The sequence below is a fragment of the Bombyx mori genome, chromosome 24, assembly GCF_030269925.1.
Source record: "Bombyx mori chromosome 24, ASM3026992v2".
NCBI classification, from domain to species: domain Eukaryota; kingdom Metazoa; phylum Arthropoda; class Insecta; order Lepidoptera; family Bombycidae; genus Bombyx; species Bombyx mori.
The window spans coordinates 11,145,627-11,154,938 of NC_085130.1; the positions used below are offsets into that span (position 1 = coordinate 11,145,627).

The 9,312-nt window shown below is 38.7% G+C and overlaps 1 protein-coding gene across 1 annotated transcript in view; it reads right to left on the bottom strand.

The window, feature by feature from the left end:
- The window catches only part of LOC134201268 (uncharacterized), a 395,935-nt gene that overhangs the window by 322,842 nt on the left and 63,781 nt on the right, over positions 1 to 9,312 (bottom strand). The gene's annotated exons all lie outside the window — the stretch shown is intronic.

The window sequence follows — 9,312 nt, forward strand, 5'->3', positions numbered from 1 at the left end:
CGTTTTTACTGGTGGTAGGACGTCTTGTGAGTCCACACGTGTAGGTGCCACCACCCCGCCTATTTCTGCCGTGAAGCAGTAATGCGTTTCGGTTTGAAGGGTGGGGCAGCCGTTGTAACTATACTGAGACTTTAGAACTTATATCTCAAGGTGGGTGGCGGCAATTAAATTATAGATGTCTATGGGCTCCAGTAACCACTTAACATCACGTGGGTTGTGACCTCGTGCAACCGTCTAAGCAATAAAAAAAAACTTATGTTAATTAACTTGGCACAATAACATAGTGGCGGACTTAATCCTTAAGGCATTCTCCGCTAGTCAACCAAGAGTAGTGTAGAGAGGAATGTTGAAGATGCATTTGCTTTCTTGAAATAGAAATAATTTAATAATAGTTTTTGTTTGTTTTTAAATCACTGTAGTAATGTTACGCCGGTAAGAGTGATACCATCTATCGCCGACTAGCAGAAACGAATATCATAGGATCTAGTAACATCGAGAACACTCGAGAAGTACAACGCCATCTATTGTCAGATAGCGGAAACATACATCGAAGCTACTCGCCTTGTGAGGAATGCTCTCGATAATTCTAGGGATGTCGTATCGACTATAAAAGCGTTGCAGATATTGGCACGAAACCAGTTGGTAAGCGATTCTACTCGAAGCGAAACAGCGAACGGGTCACATGAAGCGAAGAGAAAGAAGTGAATTGAAAATTTTAAAGTGTTCTTTAATTATTATAAGTTTTCATTTATTGCTTAGATGGATGGACTCATAGCCCACCTGGTGTTAAGTGGTTACTGGAGTTCATAGAGATCTGCGACGTAAATGCGCCACCCACCTTGAGATATATGTTCTAATGTCTCAAGTATAGTTACAACGGCTGCCCCACTCTTCAAACCGAAACGCATTACTACTTCACGGCAGAAATAGGTAGGTTGGTGGTACCTACCTACCCATGCGGACTCACAAGAGGTCCTACCACCAGTATACAGTTTTAATTTGGTAACTTCGGTAGAATTTGTATTTATCCCGAACCCCAGCGCGTAACTAATGTGGCTTATGGAGGAGTTTGTTGTTAGCCGTATTGGCGTAGTCGCAATGTTTTTTTTATTGCCCATGTAGACAGACGGGCATACGGCTCACCTGGTGATGAGTGGTTATCGTTACCCATGGACATCAGCAATGCCAGGGGCAGAGCCAATCCGCTGCTTACCGTTAAATACTCTCCACAGGCCTCGTTTGAAGGACTTGGCATAGCGCTCGGGAAACACCCGTTGGTTTGAGTGAAAGCCGAAAGACCATTTTCAAAACCTTCTGAAGTCGGATTCACGGTTGTGTGACGCAGAAAACGGGCGACATGTAACTACGCATTTGTATGGTCTATGCTCCTACAACACCACAGTTTATGTATTGGAGAATTGTAGGTTGCTGAAGAATGCCTCCAAGGGAGTCCAGTGGGCTTAATGCGAGTTTTTTAACGTTCTCGATAGCGTAAAAGTTAGCTCATATTTGTATGGAGTGGGATCGTTTGCCTACGTTTGCCGTTAGGGGCGCTGTTCCAACTGCATACAAAACTATCTATCTATCTATATACTTAGTCTGGCCATAAATACTGTTACAATTAGAAATAAAAAAAAATCTATTGCAAATAACATTTATTACTTTTACAGTGTGTTAGTTTAATTGAGCACACTGATTAGCCCAAGGGCGGCTGTTTTACGAGTCGGTCTACCACTGGTTCGGGGTTTCGTTGAGATGAGGCACAGCGGACTGGTGCTTTGTGATTTGGATGCTGGATTTGGGACGGAGCCACCATTAAACAGTAACGGAAGTGGAAGACCTGGATCCATCAGGTGGTGAATGAACGCGAGAAATTCTGTAGTCTTTGAAAACTAACATTTTGTTTTAAATATTTTTTTCCATAGATAGGTGGACGTGCTCATAGCCCACCTGGTGTTAACTAGTTACCGGAGCCCATAGACATCAACAACGTAAATGCTGCCACCCACCTAGAGATATGAGTTCTAAGGTCTCAGTATTATTACAACGGCTGCCCCACCCTTCAAACCGAAGTCATGTTTCCGATCCTGTGGTAGATATTGCAAAGCACGGCTCTTGTTAGGGCCAGTGTTAGCAACACCTGGTTTGAAACCCGAGAGCTTACCTTCACGCTAGGGTAAGGCTAATATAGCCTCTCAGGCTACCAGGTAGAAAGAAAAAAAAATCTATTGATGAATTTAGGCCTAGACCCAAGAGGTCAGGGCCTAGGTCGGCATCAAGCCTAAATCCATCATTGTGTTTGTGGCGGGTAGCCATCATACAACGCAAGATATTTGACAGATGCCTGAATCTCGCTTACGACATTTTCAAGATAAAGCGCATATATACACAAGTTCCGAACAACAACGTTTGGACCGTCGGTCTACCGAGCAAATATCACCCGCTCGGTGGAAGATCTTCCCTTTGTCATATATTCTTCCTACAAGTTTACCCACAAAATTACTCCTGAACTTATGTTTTCTATACTGTCCGGAACGAACTCGGTCGATTATAAAACAAACATTTAAACTATTAATGTTTATTCGTGAATACACATTAAGTACATTCTAAAATTTTACTATATTATTGAAGTGAAACTTCTAATGCGACTTTCAACAAGGTTGCGTTAATCGTTTAACGCTCCTGGGGTGGGGGAATAGAAAGAGACAGAGCGAGAGTGAATGCGTGGCGCTCGCACGCATGCGCGTAACGTAGCTGTTACAGGCCAGCGCGAGCGTTAGCAAAGAGTAGCGGCCAATATTTTAATGAAGTATTAAAAAAATAGAGATATATTTATTTTATTATCTATAATTCAAAATATATATAATAGAAATGTTGAAGATGTCGCATCTCTTATACACAACATTCCTTATTACAAGAGCAATCTGATTTAAGGATGAAAAATTAAGAAAACCACAATAGTACATATCGCAAAGAGAAGTTTCACTTCATCCACGTGCACCAAGTTGCACGCGTATCGTTTTTTTGTTCTAAAACACTAAATACTTAAATTAGAAACAGTCACATTCATGATTGCCCTTTAATTCTTATTCAAAACCTCGTACTGTTTTCTCATTATACCACTAACTGCGTGTTCGTATATATATTTTTAAATCAAATCGAATTGTTTGTAGGTTTAGCGAGGCAGAAAGTATATTGAAAAAATATAACTTATAATAAAAATAATAAAAGTAATATATTAGATAAAGAACCAAACTTGGTCTAAGCTAGCCAATTCAACAGTTTGTTTGTTTTTAGAACTTAGGACGATCCTCTAGAGGTGACAAGTTGATAAATTGTCCGTCTGTAAACAGCGAGTAATTGTTGTAAAACTCACCAAAATAGCGCTAGTGTAGAGAGTGGAAATGATATGAATATAGAGCAGTTTTAAACAGAGCGAAATGTGCCGGGTTGAAAATTTAATATCTATCATGAAATAATAATAAGCCTTTTATTCCATGCAAATAGTAAGTTACATACATATTTTAAATATAAAGAAGAAAATAAGAAGACAGTGATGTTGTTTACACGTATTTCACTAAATTTCCTTCCCCCTTCCTTCCCTTCCCCTTTCTTTTTAAAAGTATAAATCTAGATAATGTTTTTAAAAAAAGTTTAAATTGTGAATATAGAAGAATATAGAAGTTTGTTTGCATGGACCCCTCTTCAAGCGAAGGTGAAGGCCTCCTCTAAAGAATACCATCTGTTTCATTATTAGATGTTGATCTTTTCTTGGTTAACCTATTTTCACGTTTCACGATCTCCAAGGAAGACATCGTGAAATTGTAGATTAAAAATAAATAGCTTTAATGTTATCCATTTTGATTGTTGGTTATTTGAGGCGTATAAAATCAAAGGCAGATAACGCCTTATTGTCGTAAAATGGATTAACAATGGCGCTATCTTGTTTAGTTAGTTGGACACGCTTTAGTGTTTTAACAAATGCAGCTAAATCTCTAACAAATTCAGTTCCAAAATTTTATTTTTACTCTGTACTAAGTACTAATAAACGAAGTTTTATCATTTAAAATTCAGATTATTAGTAACATTCTCATTCTTTATAAATTTGCTTTAAAATAAAGAATATCGTAACTATCCGAACAAAGTTATTTCAGCTTCTCAAACCGGGAGTGTTGCTAACACTGGCCCTAGCAAGAGCGGTACATACTTCGATGGATCGGGAGGATCCGTAATGACGTGTTTAGGGTCGATTTTTGTAGTTTACCTGAATATTTGACAGATTGGATTTAGCTACCTTTGATTTTATAGGCCTCATTTATCCCTTTATACGGACGGATACTTTTCATATACCGTACACAGTTGATTCTCTTTACCTCTACCCTCCTTAAGTGCGTGTTATGAGACTGGCTGCGTCATAATTATGGCGGGTAGAGGTAAGGAGTACCGTCTCATATGGGAGAAGCTTGAAAAAGTGTCCCACTTTCAGCACTACATAACAGTTCGAAAATCCTCCAGAATGGCGCTAACATAGGCACAGGGTATGATATGAATTGAGCAGTTCTTAACTGATTGAAGTATGCTGAGTTAGGAAATTTACTATATTTAATGACTAGAGTAGTTAGTGGTAGTGTAATATACAAGACCTCACATTTCTAAACTAATTTCGTCAATATAACTTAAAATTATTGCTGTGGTAAAACGTGGAGACATCGATTGCATTTTCTTATCAGCTTTAAATAGAATATTTTTTGTGATTTTGTAGTGCTAACAGTTCTTTCGTCCTTTTTTATTTCTCTATCTTATTCTAATAACTCTCAACGCCCTTTTAAAAATTTACCCGGTTGCTACTGTAGCGCCACTCTTATTTAGCCGATTTTAACGGACACTTTTTACAGACAGAGACGGTTCTCTTTACCTCTACCCTCCATAGTCATAATTAATCACTGTAGGTATTTATTATCTGTGGACTGCGTTTTGTTCATGCAAACGTATCTTACACACAGGAACTTATAATGAATGATGAAATAAATGAATAAAGAACTAAGAAATCTATTGTGATTTAAAATTCGATGTAGCCTCTAAAATTTCTAACCTCTTCCAGTCGTACAACAGACATATTTATGAATAAAACAAAATAGAATCCAAACATATGGGACGTAGACAAAATATTCCTTAGCTTTTTTTGTTTAAAGTAACAATTTATAATTTCGGAGGGAAACACTATCGATTGCATAACTTTTCGCACCGGTATTATCTGTGCAAACAAAAATGTTCCTTACATATATAAGGAACACAGGAATAATTTAGTGATTAGAAGATAAAAAATAATGCTTTGATTTCTGCGCCGTGTTTTCACATAAGCCCTTTCTCGTTACAAAGATGTGTGTGCAGATGAATGTTTGTGCTAAATCCGGTTATTGCGGTCACAGTACGGATCCGGCCACGCCGGGAGGGGTTTGGATTATGGGGGCGTTATGCTGCCACCATACTCAGGGGATGCACCACGACCTGTGAACAAAGAAACTGTAAGACTTCGCTTTGTCATACAAAACCCTTTTTTTTTTTTTTTTCGGGTAGAGGGCCGAACCTCCTACGAGGTCCCCGAGCAAAAGGGGCGCGCGGGGTATGTGAGACTCAACGACCTGCATGGTGTTGTGAGCAGACCGCGGGCCCAAGGATTTTAGGACCCACCCACTAAACGACTCCCCTGCACTCTTACACCCGACGTCCGATCCCCTCCGAGGTCAGAACCCGGATGAGGTAGGGGGGCTACCACGGTCAACACTACAACCAGACGGCGCGGCTCACCCCAAGGACGCCCAGCCGACGGAGCCTTCGAGGCGAATCGAAGGCTCTGAAACGTCGGCCGTCTCGGTACGGGTCATACAAAACCCTGAACAACTTACTTTTTTTTTTTGCGACAATGGCGCCACCTTAATTGGCACCCTTTTACACTTTTTAATACACTGAGATGGTGCTTCTTAAATGAATCGGTCTAAATTAATCCACAGACAGCCCACTGAGTTTCTCGCCGGATCTTCTCAGTGGGTCGCGTTTCCGATCCGGTGGTAGATTCTGCGAAGCACGGCTCTTGCTAGGGTTCGTGTTAGCAACGTCGCCAGGTTTGAGCCCCGTGAGCTCACCTACAAGCTCGGCGAATCTAGAATAACCCCTCGAGGTTACTAGAATAGGTAGGAAAAAAAAATATATCTACCCTCCATATTTGACACAAAACAGAAGTGTGCTTATTGCGAGTTTTTTAACGTTCTCGATAGCGTAAAAGTTAACTCGATCGGTGGATCAATTTTTTTCCGTCCCATCACCAAAGGTATCATTAGTATTATCGTCTGTCTTCGTTTTCGGAACGATCGTGTTAATAATTGTGGCTTCTCCGACTAATAAATAAATAAATAAACTGGACCGTTGAGTAAGTACCTCGGCCTCTGCCGCGGCCCCGACCCCTGCCCCTCCCGCGGCCTCGTCACCTCCTCCCGTCCCCAAGACCCACCATATCTGAAAAATAGATTACGCATCTCAATGAACACATTCAATGACCCCAAACTATCAATTCTCATCTATTACACACCTACACACATACACCCACACACACACACACACACACACACACACACACACCTACACCCACACACATGCATACACACACTCTCTCTCTCTCTCTCTCTCACACACACGCATAATGACCTTAAATGATAACACCTAATGATGTCTCAGCACTAGTCCGCAGCATCTGTTCACAATTTAAGCTAACCTTATCTATCTTAAGAAGGAGGGAGCCTGGAGATCAGTAATACATGTCTTTAAACCTAGTACAGACTTCAGCTCTTTCAAAGGCTTACAAAATACATTATAAGGTTAATTTCAATTTGTATTTGTACTATACCTTTAAGAGAGAAATAAATAAAATTATTATTATTATTATGTTACTACATACATGAACATGCCAGTGTGGTTAGTGAGAGTTTATTAACGTTCTCGATAGCGTAAAAGTTAACTAAAATTTGTATGGAGTTAGAACAGCGCCCCTAGCGGCAAACGAATCGAGCTGTTCCAACTCCATACAAATTTGAGTTAACTTTTACGCAATCGAGAACGTTAAAAAACTCACACTAAGCCCAAAGTAATCTTCATTGAACCACTTAGAACGAATCAGGAAAGCGGTAAAACCGATTAATTGATTGATCTTCATGGACCACTCTAAGCATTTTTAAATTTGTATATCGCAACATACCTATCGCAACTTTCTCAGAATTGATCCAGACAAAAAGACGATCTCTGAATGAGATCGCTTTTAGCGAAAAGACCGCTTGTGCTATTTATTATACCTGCCTGTTGATTGGTATTTTGTTGAAATTAGAAAATCGAACCTTACTTTATAGGCTCATGTTGTAATGAGTACATCTCTACTTTAATATGATCTATGTAAGTCTGTAATTCCTTGTCTATGATAAAACTCTCTTAAAATAAAACTACGTTTTGTAAAACAAAACCGCAATATTTTCATTTAATTCAACATTTTTTAATGTTAATTGTGTTTAGGTATGCAATAGAGTATATTCTCTCTCTCCCTCTCTCTTCCTCTCGCTCTCTCTCTTCCTCTCTCTCTCTCTTCCTCTCTCGCTCTCTCTCTCTCTCTTCCTCTCTCGCTCTACAATGACCTTATTGATACAGCGATATGGTACACACTATAAATTGAGTCAGTCTGAAACTGCGATACTTTAAGACAAATATTTTTTTGTATGGAAACTAGCGACATCTTGTAACGGATGCCCCTAAACTTATATGTTGTTAAAGTTAAGGCATTTAATGATTATGTAACTAAACCGAGAGAATAAAAAATCATAAATCATTCTTGAGTCTTTATTTGTTATAGACAAACAGATTAAATTTTATCAATTAGTGGTTTCAAAATCCTTCATTAAAAATAAAATATAGAGGATAGATAATTTGTTACTGCCATCAACAGGAGCAATGAGAGACTAATCGAAGCGAAGCCATCTAGTGGTCGACGCCCGTAAACATTTTTGTCGAGTGCTTAAGTTGCTTATCTATAACTAATCTATGTGTATTATCTATGAACTGAGTGTTAAGCTGATGTCAAAAGTTCCCCTACCATCTTACGAAGTTACGAAAAGGTTCTGTACCTATATTGGTGGCAGTTTTCTCCAAGTACGCCAGTGGTCCCGGCAGCGAGCCTCCAGCGTAGCCGCCACGCCCACTTGCCATGAACATGCTATGAGCTAGACTGTTCTGCATCTGTTGCGAATTGTCTTATTAGAGACTGCATTAATTTTCAAATGTACCAATTGTTCTATTGTTCAAATGTATGCTTGACTGTTTACTAATGTTAATTGTGCTTTGGCGTGCAATAAAGTATATCGTCGCTGTCAAACCAAAATCTGCTACATATTTGCAAAAACTCTATTTTGAATTAACGAGTAAGAACATTTTCGTATAAAATTTTATATGAAGATGAATTTTTAAGAACTATATCAAATGAAAGCTATAGATAAATAATAAAGCTATAGACACATAATAGTTTTTTTATACGGCACATAGGGCTGTGAACTATTCGAAAAAAAGTAAAAATCAAAAAACTGCACATAGCAGATTTTGGTTTGACAACGACGATATTCTCTTTCTCTCTAAATTTCAATCTATTCTCGTCTTATCGAATAGATTAACCACAGAACACTATTACACAGTAACTATACTGAGACTTTATAACTTATATCCCAAGATGGGTGGCGCCTTTACGTCGTATATGTCTATGGGCTCCAGTAACCACTTACCACACACCAGTTGGGCTGTGAGCTCATCCACCCATCTAAGTAATAAAAAAAAAAACAATAAAAAAGTAATAAAAAACGAATTGTCACATAAGCTTTCTTATGAGCGTGTTTTGTTTTTTAAATTTGAAAACTACATTAATTCTTTAGTATGAACAATAAGAATCGGCCATTTTATTTCGAAACACAGATAACATATATTTTTGTTTTTTTTTTATTGTCGTCATGATTGTGATCCTCTTTCTTTCGCGTTCGTAATGCTTTTAAGCCTGCCAGTACTAATTAGGCAGTGATCCTACTATTTTTTTCCTGCCGAAAATAATTTACGTCTCACTTATGAGGCCCACGATCGCCGACCTGGCTGTATCATTGAATCGAGACATCGACATAATCCTTGGTAAACTCTTTGCATGTATTACTAATGGGGCGTGAATTCTTAGGCCCTTATGAATAAATATATCAACAAACGTGAACACATCTTGCCAATGTAACAAATCGATTGAAT